The sequence below is a fragment of the Dermacentor andersoni genome, chromosome 10 (assembly GCF_023375885.2).
Source record: "Dermacentor andersoni chromosome 10, qqDerAnde1_hic_scaffold, whole genome shotgun sequence".
Classification (NCBI taxonomy): domain Eukaryota; kingdom Metazoa; phylum Arthropoda; class Arachnida; order Ixodida; family Ixodidae; genus Dermacentor; species Dermacentor andersoni.
Window position 1 is genome coordinate 83,952,148 of NC_092823.1, and position 13,595 is coordinate 83,965,742.

A 13,595-nucleotide genomic window follows, 5' to 3' on the forward strand; every position below is an offset into this window, starting at 1 on the left:
ATCTCCTACCTAAAAAGGAAATTAGTCATGATAACCCACGTGCTCAGATTTCTTGCGGGAAAGTCATGGGGTGCTTCTGTGAGTGCGATGCTCCAACTCTATAACGCACTGTTCCTCGGTCTCCTGCGCTATAGCTTACCTGTACTGGGTGGGACCGGCAAGACCAACCTCCGTGCCCTCCAATCTGTACAAGCTCAAGCTCTGTGAATTTGCCTTGGTCTTCCCAGATGTGCGTCCACGGCAGTAACAATAGCCATCGCGCATGACCACCCTATCAACACGTATCTTCAAGTCGACACTTTAAGGATGCATATCAGGCACTTCGCCCGACTTCCATCGCATCATCTCGCCTCCCTTCCTGCCGCTCGACCTCGTTCAGCGTTTAGCAAGATTATTGCCGCCAACCATGGAATTTTACCGTCAAACTTCACGCCTGCAGCACGACCATCTCAACCGCTGTGGTGCCTCCATCCACTCCAGGCTCTTCTTGTTATTCCCGGTATCAAAAGGAAAACGGAGATGTCAACTTTCGCCCTCAAACAAACCATGCTTTCAGTGCTACATGAAAAGCACAGAGGACGCATCCACGTTTACACGGATGGTTCTGTCTCCTCTGATAGTTCAGCTGGAGCAGTGGTGATTCCAGCAGAGTGCGTCACCCTCAAGTTCAAGACATCTCACATTACATCATCGACGGCTGCAGAACTCGCAGCTATCCGTGCTGCTCTGGAGTTTATTGTTCACAAATCATCACATTCATGGTCCATCTTATGTGACTCAAAGGCAGCTCTTCAGTGTCTGATGTCCCCTTTCAACCATGGACCAAATGAGCAACTAGTCGCAGACATCCGACTACTCCACCATCACGCAATCAACAAGGGGCACAACATCATCTACCAGTGGATACCGGGTCACTGCGGAATTTCAGGAAATGACAGTGCGGATGACGCTGCCCGGTCGGTTCATGGTGGTGCCCAGATTATACCCATACCGCTGTCAAGAACAGATGCAGCCACAAGACTTCGCTTCCTCGCCCGCGAGCTTACACAGAATCTGTGCAACACCAGTGAATTCACGAACGCACGTCTCCACAAATTGGATCCACGTCTGCAACTCCGCCTACCACCAGGGTTGCCACGAGCGGAAGCAACACTTCTGTGCCGCCTGTGGCTCGGCGTGGCCTTCACGAACTCCTATTCATTCCGCATTGGAATGGCCGACAGCCCTACTTGTGACACCTGCGGCTGCGAGGACACGATTGAACACCTCGTTTGTGACTGTCCCCGTTACGCAGTGCAAAGAAAAGTGCTCGTGACTGCTCTCGCAAAACTGGACAATCGCCCCTTTACAGAGGAAAAAGCTCTAGGACATTGGTCCAGACGGGCTTCGGCACTCAAGGCCTTAAGGGCTTTGTTGAAGTTTTTAAGGACATGCGAATTGTGCGACCGCCTTTGAACGTTGTAGCGCGTAGTTTCGCGTTACTGTGTGAATTTTCTTTTTTCAATTTTTTCCCTCTTCTTCTTCTGTCTCATTTTATTCCCTTCAGCCCTTTCCCCAGCACAGGGTAGCCAGCCGGTACTTACACTGGCTAACCTCCCTGTCTTTCCTCTCCTTTGTCTCCTCCTTACTGCCTTTCCCTGATGACTTCTCTTTATCCTTCTCTTTCTCGAACAATAAAAACATCCTCGGACTGAAGTGGCAGTTCTACTAGCTTAAATGAATAACTTTAAAGAACAATTATGACTTGGAACCCATGATACATTTAGAGACTTCCACGTGACCTTAAACACTACATCAAATATTGTTATGTAGGAGACTGCGAGACTATTTTAATGTCTCTGCACAGATTTTTCTAAGCACCTAACGCAGGAATGCTGCATGAGAATCTGAAATATCATGCAGACTGCATGCAGCAGCGCATACGCGTAATTCAGACGAGCTGCACGCCACACCATCCTTCAATTGACAAGCAAAACAACGAAAACGCGCCAGGTTGGCTTAGTCCTCTGTGATGTCGCTCTAACTCCCGGCGCATCTACTTTACGAATCCATAAACCTAGCAGACGGCAAGCGAATTGCAACACGAACGGGGTTGGGCGAAGGATAATCGGTCCGCAGCACACCTTTCGATCAATCTTATGGTACTGCGCAGGATGCGAGACTGATGCCGGCATCTCGCAGCGAGCAACGCAGTTACTGAAGACTCGCTTTGCAAGTACTCTTGTCTGCGATGCATAAGCAGTGGCCAACGTGCATTAATTAAGTAGGCTGAAATGACTCCAGCAGCATCAAGATTCTCGTGATTGCCTAAATGACGTTCATTTTTTAAAAAAAAGGAAGTTCATCGTCAAAGAAGTTAAGATGCGTACGTCACTTGTTGGACGCAATGCCTCAATTGTGATTTATGGTTTTTGCGGTTCCCCCTTTTTATTATTTGTGACAACTTTTCATTGCCTTTAGTGTGGCCACTCCACCTTGTGGGTGTGATCCATGCGTTGATGCCACGACAGCTGCATTCACAACACTGGTTACTGCGCACTTTCACTGCCCTCGTCCTATGCTTGTACCGAAAACCACACACTCGGGCGCGTACCTACACCATAGAGTAATATAGTAAATGTAAAGAGTGGACACTCCCGTAGGCGCCCGCGGCCGACTTTGGCCCTCAGCACACCTAGCGGAATTGATGAAATCCATCAGCCTCCAAGATGGTCGCCGCACGCCGCCGAATCTTGGAAGCCATGATTTAAGTTTTTTTTTTTTTTTTCGACCCATACCATTGCTTAATCGAGTGATTTCATGCAGTCGCTTGTGCCGCTGTTTATATGTTGCGATGACGAACTCGCGAAAATGTTTCCCTTGATGTTAGTTTTATTTAAATTTATATTTGCTGTGTCAAGCTGTCACTTAGTGCAACATTCATGCCAACTGTTGAGGAAGTAGAACTTTATCGATTGTGATATTGTACGTCTAGTAACTCACGCCAAAAAGTCTATCGTAAATAAATGTGCCATGTTCCTAAAATATAAATAAACCTTCTGCACAGCCAAGAACACGAAAATAGCGGACGACAATTTATTGCAGCAAGATTGTAAGAGGTAGGTACATGAAGACGGGAAGAAACTGTGAAATACAAAAAAAAATACGGATGTCACACGGCGCACTTTGAATAGTGATCAAGCCCGATCCGATTTGAATTTCTCGGTCGCGATTGGTTCTTTGCGCAAGCTGTGTGAGGGAGTCAATCGAAGCCTAGAATTTAGATCCGGATCGGGCTTGATCGTGATCGAAACTGCTCGTGAGACACCGGTATAATGGAGAATAGTTGGGAATTAATGGCGTGATGGCAATGCCTTTACACAAGCAAAACACATACAAGACGTGTTGCAACTATCAAGATAATAAAAAAACCGCACAGACACGCCAGCAATTAATTTGCTCAAAATGGGATTTAAAAGGGAAAAAAATATGACACTTTTTCTTGTACCTCTGCGAAGGGAGGGTGAATTAAGTAGCAAAATTCTGTGAATGGTTCGGTGCCAAAATAAAATGGCTACAAAAATAATTGGGCGTGCACCAACATCCTCATCTCGAATGTGCAAGCAACTGCGTCCGTCATTAAACAGCTGCAATTAAGCATTCTGCTTTGAGGGTCTTCACCTGCTCACTTCGAAGCCTTGCAATCGTCTTCTGATACTTGGAAATTTGCCCTTGAATATGCACGATGTCCTTTGGCTGTAGAGTGCATTTTGAGGAAATAGTGGAGATTCCTGCAACACGTAGAACGACAGGCAGAAGGTAAGCAAAACTGGAGCCTTCAAAGCTTTAGAATGTAGATGCAGCGTTCCTTTGTGTAATGCATATTTTTCTGATCTAAGGTCAAGAGAGCACTGTTATAAATGCTAAGAAACAAGGAACTTTCTACGGGAAGGACTCCATACACAATTAAAATATGAAAACACGTATCTTCAGCTCAATGCAAAACAGCTAACAATGCTCGAGCGCACATAACCTGCTACAGAGGTTGAGGGAGCGTGTATTATTGCCATACTTCAATTATTGCACGTGTACCGCTTTAGAAATAGCGACATTTCTTTTGCAAAAGTGGAGCACCGTACTTTTTCAGAAGCCGCTGCGCGTAACCTAAAGCTGTGTGCACCGAACGACATGTGTTGATAGGCGGCATTTCTTAACGAATCATTTTATTTTCCAATTTCGTCATTGTATCGAACGTGCCTCGCAGCTCGGACGCTGCCGCTTTGCTGTTATCGCTAGCATCACTGCTCATTGCTGCGCATAAAAAAAAAGAATGCGAAATGAAAGTCAGCGTAGCAAATGGGCAGCAGCTGTTTATGGCTTCAAGGCCGCCGTCACTCGTTAATGCGGCCAACAGTGACGTAACGGAATACGAAGAGAATAAGTCTTTGACAACGCGCAAAAGAACTTCCTGTGCCCTTACCACGAAACGGCGACGAATCAGTAAGGTCAGACGCTGGCAGAATAACCCAACAGCGATCTTTGGGCGAATTTTACAGAAAGAACCCGACGACGGCACCTGACCAGGGTTCGCATGTGTTGAGTCGTGCCGCCTGTCAAGCTGCTAGCCTCAGCCGCAGACACAGCCACATTTTTCCTGATGTGCTCTGCCACCTAGCGGAATCGGCGAAGCTCCATAGCTCTGCCATAGAGTAACATAGCAAACGACCAGAGTGGGCAATCGAGCCGCTTCGCGGCCGAGCTATGGAGCTTCGCCGAATCCGCTAGGTGGCAGAGCACATCAAGAAAAATGCGGCTGTGGCTGCGGCTAGCAGCTTCTTTATTCTTTATTCTATGGCACGACCACGGGGCACGATCCAACACGTGCGAAGTCTGGTCAAGCCGCGCCGCCGAGCTCTTTCTGTAAAATGCACCTGAGGTTCGTTGTCGGGTTCTTCTGCCAGCGTCTGCTTCGTCTCCGTTTCATGGTAAGGCCACAGCAAGTTCTTCCGCACGTTGTTAACGACTTATTCTCCTCGCATTTCATTATCTCACTGTTAGCCGCATGAACGAGTGACGGCGGCTTTGCAGCCATGAACAGCTGCTGCCCATTTGCTACGCTGACTTTCGTTTCGCATTCTCCTTTTTTTATGCGCAGCAATGAGCGGTGATGCTAGCGATAACAGCGACGCGGCAGAGTCTGAGCTGCGAGGCGCGTGGGATACAAAGACGAAGTTAGAAAATAAAATAAAGTGGTACGTTAAGAAATGCGGCCTATGAAGACATGCCGTTTGGGGCAGAGAGCTTTATGTTACGCACAGCAAATGCTGAAAAAGGTCTAGTGCTCTACTTTTGCAAAAGAAATGTAGCTATTTCTAAAGCGGTACACATACAATGTTTGCAGTATGGCAATAATGCGCTCTCTCTCAACCTCTGTAGTAGGCTATGTGCGCTCGAGCGTTGTTAGTTAGCTGTTCTGCATTGGGCTGAAAATACGTGTTCTCATGTTTTAATTGTGTATGGAGTCGTTACCATAGAAAGTTCCTTGTTTCTTGGCATTTATAACAGAGCTTCCTTAACCAAAACATACGCATTACATGAAGGAACGCAGTATGTCCATTATAAAGCTTTCCATGCTCCAGTATTGCTCATACGAAGGAACGTAGCGTCTGCATTCTATAGCTTTGAAGACTCCAGTATTGCTTACCTTCTGTCTGTCATCCTACGTATTGCAGGAATCTCCACGATTTCGTCACGATACACTGTACACCTAAAGGACATCATGCATACTCAAGGGCAAAAATTCAAGTATCAGAAGGCAATTGGAAGGCTTCGAAGACAGCAGGTGAGACTCCTGACAGAAAGTGCTTAATGGCAGCTGTTTAATGACGGACGCACTGGCGTACGCATTCGAAATGGGGATGTTGATGCGCGCTCAATTATATTTGCAGCCATTTTATTTCGGCACGCAACCATTCACATAATTTTGCTACCCTAGTTCACCCTCCTTCGCGGAAGTACAAGAAAGAACGTCATATTTTTTCCTTCTAAAAAAAAATCCAATTTACAGCAGATTAATTGCTGGCGTGTATGTGCTGTTTCTTTTTCATTATCTGGACAGTTGCAACACGTCGTCTATGTGTTTTGCTTGTGCACAGTTATTGCCATCACGCCATTAATTTCCAACTATACTCCATTATACCGGTGTCACACGACCAGTTTCGATCGCGATCAAGTCCGATTCGGATCGAAATTCTCGACTGCTATTGGTACCATCGCGCAGCTTTCGTAAAAGAAGCAATCGCGACCGAGAAATTCAAATCAGATTGGGCTTGACCGCGTTTAAAAGTGCGCCGTGTGACACCCGTATTACTTACATTTCACAGTTTCTTCCCGTTTTCATGTATCTGCCTCTTATAACCTTACTGCAATAAATTGGCTGCTATTTTCGTGTTCTTGACTGTGCAGCAAGTTGATTTATATTTAAGGGACATGGCACATTTATTTACGATACACCTTTTGGCGTGAGTTACTAGAAGTACAATATCATAAGCGATAAAGTTCTTCTTCCTCAACAGTTGGCATAATTGTTGCGCTAAGTTACAGCTTGAAACAGCAAATATGAATTTAAATGAAACTAACATGAAGTGAAACATTTTGCGCGCTCGTCGTCACGTCGTCACATCATATAAACAGCGGCACAAGCGCCTGCATGAAATCGCTCGATTGAAACAACGTTTATGGGTCAGAAAAAAAAAAAAAAAAACGAAACTGAAATTAGGGCCTCCGAGACTCGGCGGCGTGCGCGACCGTCTTGGAGGCTGGTGCGTTTCCGCCAATTCCGCTAGGTGCGCTGAGAGCCAAAGTTGGCCGCAGGCGCCTATGGGAGTGGCCACTCTTTACGCATACTATTGGCGGCGAGGAGTTATGGAGTCGCCACCTATCGGAAGCGCCTCGCTGGCGTAGTATGAGGGATCACGTGGCGAGCTCCTCATAGGTTTTGCTGTCAGCGCTCACTGAAGACACCACGCGCGAGCTCTCCCGGACATTTCTGTAAGTACTTTCGAAACGAGAGAAGTTTCCTACTGTCTAAATAATAATCTTGGGCAAACTGAAAGCACACAATCGTTTACAGACGCTATCTCTTTACCGAATACGTACAGTGAACGCCACTGTGCGCGGTCACTGCGATGGAGTCTCCCGAACCGGCTTCTTGCGTGAAAGGTAGGTAAACGCTGAGATCAAACTATGTGAAATATGTTCTTATAGTGTTTGTATAACTAAATGGAGTGTAATAGAACGAAGCCTCAATGCAGCGATCGCGTAGATTCGCAGCGACCAACTGCGCGTCTGCATGCTTGTCCGCGCACTGTTTCGCTTTCTCCGCGCGCGCGTTATCGCACCGTGCCATGAGCTTCAGGCCGCAGAATATGAGCATTTGACAGTATACAAGCAACCAATGTTGCGTGGGCGTTATCAGAGCTGTTCAAAAATAATTTCATTGTAGAGACTTCGATGCCTACGGGGACTGTGATGTGCCGTCGCGACGATTCAATCTTTTTTTTTCTTCTAAATTCTTTGACCTTTCAATATTATTTCTCGAGTTGCGTCGCACTGTATGTTTATCGGTGTTCTCAGCGTGCAATTTCCCGCTGCTCCTTTTTTGTAATCCAGTGCATTAATTCATAACACGAAACATGACCATATGCCATGGTTTTTTAAGATGTGCTTCTTACCGCTGCCTTTCCACTCCACTGAACTTGCCAGTATCTATAGCATCGACAAGTTCATAACCAAACCTTCATGACATTAGTCGGGCAGCGGACTCGGGCGAGCGTCTCAGTGCGCGTTTTCAGAACATCGCAGACCGGGCGCCGTAGCAGAAATCTTCCTCGCGTCTGTGCTTGCTGCATACCCGAGTTGTAGCCGATGACTGTTTGCCGGTTTTATGTTTCGCGAGCCAAGCTTCACGCAGCTTCTTGTCCTGCGGCTACGTGTGAATAAGGCTGACACCGGCCTCCGTTACGTGCGTCCGGCCCTGCGGCACCGAGCAGTAGCCTACCATGTTGCGCGCCTTCAAGGGCAGCCACTACCTATTGTAGTGCTTTCAAGCGTTGTAAAGGAGACACTCGAAGCGGGAAAATTTCGCCACTAAAGGAGGACCGCAGCGTACGAGCGAATTTAAACTCGTTTTCAGCTCGCTTCGGCGCGCCCGAAGCAGCCGACGCGGCCGCTATGTCCACGTGATCCCTCCTAGCACGTCACGCCGACGGTGGCGCCAGCTTTTCCAGTGGTGGAGCTCGAGGCCAATAAGTCGGATACAAGTTTAGAAAAACGGGAGGCTCCGCCCAGATGACCGAAGCGCGACAGCCGATTGCCTCCGCGACTAAAATAGTCCCGCTCGAAAAATCGTGCTCCTGAAACGCGCAAGTCTCGGTATAAATAAAGACTTTTGTATTTTGATGACTGGTTTAGTAGAGCTCTCATGTGCTACAGCACATGCCGGATAGCGACAGAAAAATAACCCCGAGCCTTCTAGAACGCTGCCGGTCGTCTGCTCCTTAGCTTCATTGCAAGTGACAAAAGTAGAAAGAGCAGCTCTGCAGGGCTTCTGCGCTTGTTCGCATGTACATGGCGTATCTACTGCTCGTTTTCCAGGTTTAAAATGAATCAGTTGCTATTGAAAAAGTACTTCTATAGAACAATGCATTTATCGCTGAAGCACATAGCTGACGCGACTTGGCCCAGTTCGAAGCGCGGGCGGCCATCTTCTTCGCCGGCGGGGTCACCGGCCGTCCGGCTCATGACGTCAGTCCAGAGTGCGCGCCGATTGGTGGATGCTCGTGTGCATCCGCGTCGGAGGAGTAAACGCCCCCTTTTTTCAAAAGTTGTATCCGTCTATAGGTTACTGTATGGCTCGGCCGCGAAACGGCTCGAGTGTCCACTCTTGTCATTTACTATGTTACTCTATGCCTACACTTCGAGTCAGTTCACCGAACATCCAACAATTGCTGAGTGGCCTGTTCGATAGCTCAGCAGACACAAAACAATTGTTTGCAAACAACTGTAGCGAGCCGAAAGAGGAAGCTCCGGACCGTTGAAAGTGACCTGAGAAAAAATGCATGCCCCCGGCCCTTTTTCAGCAGCACAACCGTATCCATAATGAACTACCAACAGACGTCCAAGTAAGTGAGAAATGATTGAGCATTAAGAAAGAAGCGCACCGCTCTCCCATATATAGGGATTCCCAGCTGACGTCAGCCAAGCGGTTCAGTGAAAAGAAAGATTAAAAAAACACCGTGCTAGATACGATTTTAAGAGCTACAGTGTTTAGTCATCAGACGCCTGACGACCGAACCCCGCAGGCCTCAAAATTGCATCTTGCACTACGGTTTTTATTCATTGTTTTTTTTGTTGTTGTTGTTGTTGTTGAACGCCAAGGTTAGCGTTAGCAGGGACGCACGGAACACGATGTGTGAACGAAGCCTTATCTCATGTTTTTTTAGGAATCGTGGCTCACAGATAGCGAATGCGCCAGCAAGCATGCATTATTACTTAGTAAACGTGACGGACTCACTCCCGTGGGCACGTTTTCCGAGACTGATCTACGAAATTTTGTGTGCCGATGGTGAATCGGTGTATATTGGTGATAGCGAAAATTTCTGCAGGCGTCTCAAGCATTTAGAAGATATCGCCAAAATACGCGCATTCACAAATATCCTGGAGAGCATGACGAAAAGACGGGTCGGGAAATAAACTGACACCGCATGGACATCATGGCAACAGCGACGAATCTGACAATGTCTAATCTTAAAAGATAATTCATGTAAGCCACTAGAAAAAAAAGAACCAATCATCTGGCACCACCAGCCACGTGTGCTCGCTTACTTTGCGTGCTGGTCTCAAGGCTGCTCAAGAACCTTCTGCGTAACCTGCTTTCGCTTAATTAATTTTTGACCTCCAGTGAATCTCTAACGTGTCCCCAATGCACGCTACACGGGCGTTTTTTACTTCGGTCCCGCTGAAGCACGGCCGCTGAAGCGGCCGGGCTTTTATCCGGCGACCTCGTGCTTAGCCGCGCAAATCCATGCTCACATCTTTATTATGATCAAGGGACCCGTACGGGACCGAAAACGTCCGTTCTTTATTTTTCTTTTATTTTTGGCGAGTGCACGTTTTTTGGCACCAATATGTTTCCTCGCCAGACGAGTTTGGTCAAGCACTTGACAACGCCACAGCCACTAAGCCGTAGCGGCGGGTCGAGAGCGATGCCTACACTCGGAAACACGAGAAGCATCTTCACTCGTTCCTAACAGAGGTGGTGCACCCTTAATGATGATGTGTGGAGTTTTATGGCGCAAGGGCCAGGTGTGGCCAAAGAGCGCCATGTCTGTGGTAATGAGTTTGCGGTGTAATTATGATTGCTATGAAGTTGGTGTGAGGTGGCTGTAAAGAGGCCTTAAAATATACGCGCTAAAGTGCGTAAAATCTGTATGATAAAATTATGGCGATGACGTATGACTTCTTCTATGAAAATTTAGATGCATATAAAAAGAATGATACGATAAGTAAAATATATCACGATTATAAGAAATGCCAGAGCACTACTGCCTCCTTAGAGCCCTTGAAACACAAGGGTCTGGAGGCATGTGCTATACCGTACAACTATCCCAGCGGCGTCCTCTAAAGAGAGGAAGCGCTAGGAATGCATGGGGCTAATAACATGTAGGACCACATCTCTCAAAAAACCTAGGACTGTGTCTGTGTTAAAAAGCGGTTCTGGGCCGAGGAACATTACTGGATGGAGAGGGATGTGCTGTCTGTAAGCTAAGGAAAAATGTTTCATTCTTTCAGATTCGGCTTCGCGACACTCCAGAAGGACGTGGAGCACGGTCAGCCTCTCCCCGCATCTACCACAGGTTGGAGGCTCACTTCCGGTTAGTAGAAAATTATGGGTGCCAAACGTGTGTCCTATTCTGAGCCGACAGAATAGGACATCTGTTCGGCGCGATTTTGTAGTAGAGGGCCAGAATCCTAACTGTGGTTTTATCAGGTGGAGCTTATTATTCGTTTCCGCGTCCCACATGCGTTGCCAGTGGTTCCGCAATCTCCTTCGCAAGAAAGGCCTCAGATCTGTGACAGGCACCGCAGCGGTAGGGTTAGCAGTTTGCGATGCGATTGACGTGGCCATTTCGTCCGCCAGAACGTTACCCTCAATGCTCCTGTGGCCAGGCACCCAGCATATAATGATACGCTGGTTAGATATGTACGCTTTACACAAGACGGTGTAGAGTTTACTAAGTACAGGATTTTTGTGTGTATAGACTGACATCAAGGCCTTCACGACGCTTAGGGAGTCTGTATAGATCGCTGCTTTTGACAGTTTTGATCTTCTTATATGTTTCACGGCAGAGAGTAATGCGTAGGCCTCGGCCGTAAAGATGCTTGTTTCGGGATGCAGTACGTCGGATTGCGAGAAGGATGGGCCGACTGCTGCATAGGATACCCCGGCATTTGACTTCGAAGCGTCTGTGTAGAAATCTGCACAGGAGTGCTTGTGCTGTAGTTCTAGGAAATGCATTCTGATTTCAGCCTCAGGAGCGTGCTTTGTAACTTTTATAAAGGATATGTCACAATGTATCACCTGCCACTCCCAGGGAGGTAAGAGCTTGATTGTGTGCATTAGGCGATGCTCGAGGAGTGGGACATGCATTTCATTGCTAAGCTCCTTCACACGCAGCGAAAAAGGCTGTCTTATGGAGGGACGGTTGCTGAAAAGTGTAGCGCACGTCATATCGGTAACGGTATCAAAACATGGATGTTCAGGATTAGAGCGTACTTTAAGGAAATATGTAAAGCTGTTGTATGATCTCTGTAGGTGGAGAGACCATTCATTCGATTCGGCATATAAGCTTTCAATTGGGCTTGTTCTGAAAGCGCCCGTGGCTAAACGGATGCCTAGATGGTGAACCGGGTCTAGCATCTTTAGCGCGCTTGGGGCGGCAGAGTTATATACCACGGCACCATAATCTAATCGTGACCGGATGAGGCTCTTATACAGATTCATTAGGCACTTCCTGTCACTACCCCACGTAGTCTGGGATAGAAGTTTCATTAGGTTCATTGTTTTCAGACACTTTTCTTTGAGTTGTTTAATGTGTGGGACGAAAGTGAGTCTATTGTCGAGTATAATACCTAGAAATTTGTGCTCTTTGTTTACAGGAATCTGTTGTCCACATATTTGTAAGCAAGGATCCGGAACTAGGCCTCTCTTCCTTGTAAACAGCACACAAGAACTTTTTTGAGGATTGATTTTAAAACCATTTTTCTCTGCCCACCCTGACACCTTGTTCAAGCCATGCTGTACCTGTCTCTCGCATACTGCGAGGTTACAGGATTTGAAGCCTATTTGAATGTCGTCCACATAGACGGAATACAAGATGGCTGGTGGTAAGGACGCACGAAGCGTTGTCATTTTAACAATAAAAAGTGTGCAACTGAGCACGCCTCCCTGGGGTACACCAGTTTCTTGTGTAAAAGGACGTGACAGCACATTGCCGACTTTCACCCGGAAGGTACGACTGGACAAGTAGCTTTTTATTACGTTTAACATATTACCATGAATGCCCATTTCTGACAAATCTCTCAAGATTCCGTAGCGCCAGGTCGTATCGTACGCCTTCTCCATATCGAGGAATATCGATACGAAGAACTGTTTGTGTACAAGCGCGTCACGAATATGTCCTTCAATACGTACAAGATGGTCGGTTGTGCAGCGCCCTTCTCGGAAGCCACACTGAAAGGGATCAAGCATTTTGTTTTGTTCAAGAAAATGGATGAGTCGCCGATTTATCATTTTTTCAAATACCTTACACATGCAGCTTGTGAGGGCTATCGGGCGGTAACTTGCCACTGAAGAAGGGTCTTTCCCTTCTTTCAAAACAGGGACCACAATGCCTTCTTTCCATGCCGTTGGAAGGTACCCTGCGTCCCAGATAGTGTTGAAAAGTGTAAGTAGTGTTACTTGCGTGTCATTGTGTAAGTTTTTGAGCATTTCATACATGATTCTATCGGATCCCGGTGCAGAGCTCTTGCATGCGCTCAAGGCAGCTTTCAACTCAGCAGCACTAAAAGGGCAATTGTACGGTTCATTCTGTCGGCATTTATTGACGAGTGGCTTGCATTCTTCTATTTGTTTATATTTTAGGAAGGATTGCGAATAATGTTTTGAGCTTGATACACTCTCAAAGTGCTCCCCAAGTGAGTCGGCCTGATCTTTCAGTGTACCGCCCTGTGTATTTACTAGAGGAAGTGAATGAGTTTGTCGTCCTTTTATCCTGTTAACCCTGTTCCAGACTTTCCCCTCCTCAGTATAAGAGTTGATACCCGATAAAAACTTCTGCCAGCTCTCTCTTCTGGCCTGTCGGCGCGTTCTCCTTCCTTCAGATTTTACTTTTTTAAAGTTAATAAGATTCTCCGCAGTGGGAGAGGCGCGTAGCAACCCCCACGCTTTGTTTTGTTTCTTACGGGCGGTCCTACACTCGTCGTTCCACCACGGGACGCGCCGTTTGCATGCGAAACCACTTACTTCAGATATGCATTTAGACGCGGCATCTATA

General features: G+C 47.0%; 2 long non-coding RNA genes across 2 annotated transcripts in view; one reads left to right on the plus strand and one right to left on the minus strand.

Moving 5' to 3' along the window:
* Positions 1–3,050: 3,050 nt before the first annotated feature.
* On the minus strand, positions 3,051–4,580 carry LOC129388344 (uncharacterized). The gene is made up of 2 exons (XR_008615313.2): positions 4,460–4,580; positions 3,051–3,770 (listed from the first exon to the last, which is right to left on the minus strand). It is a non-coding gene; the product is annotated as an uncharacterized lncRNA (long non-coding RNA).
* Positions 4,581–4,700: 120 nt separating this feature from the next.
* Positions 4,701–13,595, plus strand: part of LOC140213537 (uncharacterized) — a 38,119-nt gene continuing 29,224 nt past the window's right edge. The window contains exons 1-2 of the long non-coding RNA XR_011890397.1: positions 4,701–4,964; positions 5,712–5,821. This is a non-coding gene — a long non-coding RNA (uncharacterized lncRNA). The remainder of the gene's footprint in view (positions 4,965–5,711; positions 5,822–13,595) is intronic.